The 7,103-nt window shown below is 45.5% G+C and overlaps 1 long non-coding RNA gene across 1 annotated transcript; it reads left to right on the top strand.

Annotated features, from left to right (window-relative positions):
* Nucleotides 1-2,585: 2,585 nt before the first annotated feature.
* LOC142785367 (uncharacterized) lies at nt 2,586-6,610 on the top strand. The gene is made up of 2 exons (XR_012888943.1): nt 2,586-2,886; nt 6,035-6,610. It is a non-coding gene; the product is annotated as an uncharacterized LOC142785367 (long non-coding RNA).
* Nucleotides 6,611-7,103: the final 493 nt, after the last annotated feature.

Here is a 7,103-nt window from a genome sequence, read left to right as displayed (position 1 = left end):
CGTCTTCAACATCGGCATTTAATATACCACCGCTGAATATTCAGGAATCATTTAAATTATGTCGCATGACGTCATCTACTACAGCTGAGCTTTTCGCTATTCTGTATGCTATAAAGTTTATAAACTCGTAAGCAGACGCGAGAAAATGGGTACTTTTCTGTGACTCACAGGCCGCATTAAGGTCACTCTTCATTACTAATACGACAATAGTTAGTGATAGTATGACATACGAAATGCTGAAAAAGCTCACCAAAGCAAACAAGGGGCAACATGAGATCCAATTCCAGTGGATACAGTGGATACCTAGTCATTGCAACATTCCTGGAAACATAGCTGCCGATGAAGCAGCACGACAAGCACATCGTAATGACCTTACTGTTATTTCACCAATTTCGAAAAATGAATTGCGTAGTATTATAAAGACTACAACTTTGAGAATGAGCAAAACTGCTCGGTTTGACCAAGGTACAAAGAGCTGTGGTTCATATCACATCGATTCGTTTAATAAACTCAAAATTACGCTGCCACTAGATAGAAGTATGGAAACTCTAATTCACCAATTGAGGCTAGGCACCGCATACACAAATCATTTTTTGCACAAAGTTGGCAGAGTTGAAACTCCCGAATGTGAACGTGGATATATAGATGAAGACGTATGTCACCTTCTCGTAGACTGTCCACATCATGATGCGCCGAGACGCAGTCCTTAATTGAAACTGTTAGCATTAGACCGCAGACCATTTAGCATGAAGAAACTTCTGGGCCTGTGGCCAACTGGAGTTTTACAGTCGCTCGCTTTAAAAGCATTAATATGTTTCTTGCAAGACAGCGGAATTGCTGACAAGTATTATGAAATAACGAACTTTCATTTCTATTACAAATGTACTTATTATGTGCAGTATCACGTGACACTCATCATATGGGTGTACTGAAGTGAATGACATGTCGACTAATATGTACACACGAGCGAATGCATCTTTATGATGACCAGGCGTGCCCTCTGCTGTTTTGTTCTGGTTGGACCGAATATTTTGAGCTGATGGGACCGAACATTAACAAAGGACATTATCAGAGGCTTAATTCTTTGACTTTCGAACATTTCTTTACCATTTTGTTGTGATATGTGCGTATAAGTGTATATTTGCATATCTGTACCCAAGTGTTCTATTTTCTATGCACTGCTTTGTATGTTTTACTTAAGGATGCGAGTTCAAGTTTCACTCAATTATTAGGGAGTAGCCAGCACCATATTTGTGCGCCAACATCTTATATATCATATCAATAAAACAAATTTAGAACTTGTCGTTCACAAGTTCTGCAATGCGTTTTCTGGAATGGTTTGTTTCAATAAATAAAACACATAGAGGACAATTCCGCATTGTGCATTTCAGCGGTGAACACAACTATTCAGCTGCCACTCTTGTCCTGCTTTCTTTACACTTTTTGCTAAACAATGACCAAAGCTCAAAGTGATCAAAACTCAAAAAGCTTCGAAAGCTACTCTATCAGCGTGTAATTCAAGCTTGGCCAAAAAGCAGTACTCTTCAACTTTATACAGTTTGGGGCAAGAGGAAGAGCATGGTTGTGCCGATAAACATGAGCTCCATTGCGGCATCCTAAAGATCATGAATGAACACTTTTGAGACTTTACTAATATAGCGGCTCGCTGTAAAATATATTTCGCTAGTTTCTGTTATGGAACTCTGTTTACCAGTGACGTTTTCAGTGATGTTGATGAATAAAAACAAAAAAATCTAAACAAACGCACATGTGCCTGGTTGGAACCTCGAGATTATTCTCACGACGCAATGGCAAATTGTTTCATTTCACGAAGATTGTAGTCTGAATTTGCAAACTTTTCTCTTGGGTGTGCATTTTTTGAGCCAGTAATTATTTTATCTCGAGGGGATACGATAGCAATGCTATGAATTCAACTTACTCGGCAGTTTTTAGGGAAAGAAGGACACATGAAAGCCGATGAAACGACAAGGAAAGAAACAGGAGGGTGCCGATCTATGATAGCGAGGTAGCACGCAAAGCTTCTGGCATCGAGAGTATACGATAATAGCCAGTGATTTCCTGCATCTCAGCTTCCAGTTTCGCGGGCTTCTGCTACAACGCTTATGCGATGCCGCGTTCTAAACGACGTGTGGGTGTCCTGCACAAAGCCAACCACTCACGTTTTAACAGTGAATGTATGGCTAAAAAAAGTACTTGCTGATGGCTTTAAGCAACAATCCGTGTGCTACCTCGCCCAGTGCAAGTGCACAACACTCCAGTTGCACCACATCAATGAAATGACGCAAAAATTTATGCATTCAAAGTTTGAAGATGTGCCCCGAATGTTTTCTTCTGTTTACCGTGATTATTTAGGTTACATTTTCATGAAGGTGAGCTGCAACTCAACAAATGCAGCATAATTGATGTGTCAGCGCGATGCAGTGTTATCAAGGCACGTCACTGCCACGTCACATGCATAGTGTAAATACAAGCTGCTCAATAAACCATCGTTCTTGTTGCGTTATCTGGCTTTCTTGTAGTATCTGGACAGCGCCATGAAAGTGGCGACGAGCAGACCCGCGCAATCATGAGTGCCGGGTGGCCACCCGAATTTGGAAGGGTGAATGGTACCTGGCCAACGTATCGTGTTCGTTTGTGGGCTTAATTTGAAGCTCATAACATAGCATACGAAGCAAAAAAAACGGACACTCTTGATATCGTAACTAACGGACAGTGCAGTGGGAGTCGTTCACGGGCGTTGCCACCCGAAGAAGGTAAACGAGCTTAGCTATGATGAAGTTGTCGGGTATTTGGAAGAACATTACACCCCGCGCGTCAACGAGACCGCCGCAAGCTGTGCCTTCTTCATGCGAACACAAAAAGCTGGTGAGTCTGTTGAGGATTTCATTGCCGAAATCAGGTGGCTGGCGGAGAAGTTCAATTTCGGGACATAGTTGGAACGCATGCTGAGGGACCGAATTGTGTGTGGCGTGCACGATGAAGACGTCGGGCGACATTTATTGGCGCACCGGAAGCTCACGCTACAACAGGCAGAATGCTTTGCTGTTTCGGCGCAAGACGCCGCTGAAAACGCCCGAATAATGCATTCTACCAACTAAATTCCTGTAAATTTTGCACGCCAGAGGAACCGTACTAAGAAATCGCGACCGAAACCGGATACTTGCGGCAGCTGTGGTCGGTGTGGTAGCGCGAAACATGTAGCGGAGGAATGTTTGCTGCACCTGCGCACGGTGTGCCACAGGTGCGGCAAACGAGGCCCCTTGAAACGAATGTGCCAGTCAGCCACGCTGGGTCACCGACAGAGCTCACATACGGATGTACGACGGCAAGGGGCGTACGTGGCGACAGCAGACGACCGCTCAACCTCGGATGATAATGAGGCTTTGTACACTATGCAGGCCGTCTTTCATCAAGAAGCAAGCATCCGCATGGTGAACCCCATTTACAAAGTAGTAACCTGGGATAGCGTTCCTGTGACAATGATGGTGGACACTGGATCGCCTGTAAGCATCATTTCAGCATCAATGTTTCGGAAGTACTGACCTGCCTATTGGACGAACTTACAGTGCTTGCACAGTTACGTATCACAGCCAGATGCGATGGCAAAGATATGCAAGGCACGGTCATAGTGGTTGATAGCACGCGACCATCGTTATGTGGCAGAGACAAGATAAAGGCTTCTAACGAAATCGGAGTTTCCATGCTGACAAACGTCATCGCGAGTGTGCACCCCATTAAGTTGAACGAAGCCGACACGAAACTAGAGGCCCTGCTCAGCGAATATGCTGATGTCTTCGCTCGGGGTCTTGGACTTTGTAAGGGACCATCGGTGACATTCCAACTGAAATAAAAAGTAGCTCCGTGGTTTTTCAAGGCCCACATCGTACCTTACGCTTTGCGAGACAAGCTGTCAGACAAGCTGTCAGCTGTCAGACAAGCTGTGACGTCTTGGCTACTAGCTGGATCAGCTAGTAGCCAAGACGTCATCACGCCCGTGAAAACCGCCGAGTAGGCAGCACCAGTCGTACCCGTCATAAAGAAGGATGGGTTGCTCAGACTCAGCGGAGATTTTCAAAAGACTGTCAACGCGGCCCCTGTGACGAAGCATTACCCGTTGCCGCGAGTGGACTATATTTTTGCAAAGCTGAGCGGCGGGGCAGTTTTCACAACGTTTGATCTGCGCCAGGCTTACAACTAGTTACCTTTGGATGAAGACGTCCAGAAAATAGCAGTATTGAACACACAAAGAGATATTTTCTGTTTTAAACGGTTGCCTTTTGGTGTGAGTTCCGCACGAGCCATGTTTTAGAGACAGATGGACGCACTTCTGAGCGATATTCCAAGAGTACAGGTGTATCTGGATGATATAATCGTCGCGGTAAAACGAAAGTGCCATGTCGCGGCTGCGTCAAGTCTTTCAGAGATTACGGGATTGTGGTCTTCGGTTGCACAAGCAAAAATGCAAATTTCGACAAGGCGAGGTCAGTGTTCTCGGCCATCGTATCGACGCTAATGGACTTCAGCCGACAGACGAGAATTTCAAGGCCATTCGCGTAGCGCCGGAGCCCAAATCGGTCAGGGAGCTGAAAGCATTTTTGGTTCTTGTGAACTATTACGGCAAATTCTTGCCGAACCTAGCAACCACACTGGCACCGTTGTACGCGCTTCTCTAAAAAGGGCCTAGATGGCAGTGGAGTCAGGAGCACAAAGATTGTTTTCGGAAAGTTCAAGAGGCGATAGAAGCATCCAAGGTTTTGGCCCATTTTAATCCTGATAAGCCATTAGAGCTGGAGTGTGACGCGTTCCCAGTAGGTATCGGAGCGGTTTTGTCCCACGGTGCCAATGGTTCTGATTACCCGATTAGTTTCCGTTCCAGAAAGCTTACAAAGGCAGAATGCAAATACTCACAGTTGAAAAAAAAGGCCCTAGCACTTGTGTTCGGGGTTGCATGGTTCAAGGACTATTTGTACGGTCATGAGTTTGTCTTGGTGACTGACCATAAACACCTTACTGGGTTAATAAATACAGGAATGGCAATACCACCGATGGAAGCCACTCAAATTCAGCATTGAGCCTTGTTTCTTTCTAGCTACAGCTATGCGGTACAGTATTCTAAGGGCAGTGAGCATTCAAACACAGATGCCCTAAACCGGTTGCCGCTGTCGCTTACAGAGCCACGAGAGGGCCATACCGGTGACCAGGAATATGTTTTGTTTGCCCAATTGACGGAGCAAACAGCTATGTGTGCTCGAGAGATGAAACAAATGACCGATCGGAACCCTACTCTTCAACAGGTCAGCGAGTGGATTTTGCAGGTATGGCAACGGTTCTGACCCCAAGACCACGCGCAGTACCAGCCATACTTCAACAGAAGGATGAAACTGATCGTAAGTGACAATTTGGTGTACTGGGGCCATCGCATTGTTTTACCTGTAGCGGCAAGAAGACGCTCACTAAGCCTGCTGCATGAAACTCATCCCGGCAAAGTTGCCATGAAGAGTATCACCAGGACGCTATTCTGGTACCCGGGACTAGACTCTGACATTGAGCGACTTGTTAAATCATGTGATGTTTGTGCACAGGCTTCTACGATGCCGCCTGCTTAGGTGCCTGCATCCTGGCCAGTGACCGGGGAGAGCTGGAGCTGTATGCATGCCGATTTCGCCGGGTAGGTCGACGGCCACACGGTCTTGGTCATCGTAGACTCGGAAACAGAATAGATTGAATCGGTGCCAATGGAAACTGCTACGTCTGAAACTATGGTCAGAGCTTTGCGTTCAATATTTGCACGGTTCGGGCTTCCAAAAACGTTTGTGTCAGACAATGGACCACAGTTTGTGAGCTCATATTTTTACGAGTTCTCGACACGTAACAATATACAGTAACTAACAACAGCACCCTATCATCCGCAATCGAATGGCTTAGCCGAGAAAGCGGTGCGCATGCTCAAGGAAGGATTGAAGAAAAATGCGTGATGTGGCTTGATAACAATGTTGGATCGATTTTTGTGCAGATACCGGCTAACTCCGGGAGAAGATGGGAAGCCACCGGCGGAACGTTTGCTGGGTTATCGAATTAGAACAAAGATAGGCAGCATCAAGCCCAAAGAAAAACATGCTTATGGTTCGCCAACAGCAAGTGCAAGATAGTTCAATGCAGTGACCTGGTTTGGATGCGTAGTTTTAGAAGTCTAAGATGGATTCCAGGTGTAGTGCAAGACCATCAAGGTTCCACAATGGTAACCGTGGATTGTGCTCAAGGACTGCACCGACGGCATTTAGATCAGCTGAGACATCGAGTGGCATCGGTGGACAGTGATCCTGGCCAGAAATAAATGAAGGAGCCAGTTGAAGCCACCGCCGAAACTGTGCAAGACAGCCCGGAAAAAACTGTGACGGAATCAGCCCCAACACCGCCACTCTTGCGAAGATCAGGTCGGCCTCGAAAACAACCTGAACGCTATGGATTTTAAAGGGGGAGAGATGATGTGTAAGCACGATGCAGTTTTATCAAGGCACGTCACTGCAACGTCACATGCGCTTAGAATAGATACAAGCTGCTCAATAAACCATCCTTCTTGTTGTGTTAACTGGCTTTTTTGTAGTATCTGTACAGCACCATAACAATAATCTAACAAGGTATAATGGTGACCGTCAGGGGGTTTTGTAGCTAAACGTAAAATGTTGCCCTTCTTGCAACATTCTTATTACAAGAAACAGAAGCGGCTTTTGCGCCTGCAGAAAAATTTTGCAGAATTATAAAACAGCAGTAATAATTCATTTGGTATCGTAAGTGCAATGTCGGAAGTTCGATGCAATGCAACATTTTTGTAAAGCCGGAATGAGAGGACATGCATATGCTTACGCTTAGATACGTGACAATCTTAAACGAGCGAGATGCGTCGTGAGGTGTTTCATTGCTATTTTTTTTTCAGAAAACACAGGGCAGTAATTTAGGCGTGTAGTGTTTCTGTGAGCAAGCATAAAACAAGGTACGTTAATGAGTCTCAGCGTCAAGAGACATTACTGCATAGGCGAAACAAACAAAAAGAGAGAGAGACGGCTGTAGCGCGACTTTGATTT

This window comes from Rhipicephalus microplus, unplaced genomic scaffold, assembly GCF_043290135.1.
Source record: "Rhipicephalus microplus isolate Deutch F79 unplaced genomic scaffold, USDA_Rmic scaffold_21, whole genome shotgun sequence".
Lineage (NCBI taxonomy): Eukaryota > Metazoa > Arthropoda > Arachnida > Ixodida > Ixodidae > Rhipicephalus > Rhipicephalus microplus.
This window is presented reverse-complemented; position numbering and strand designations above follow the sequence as displayed.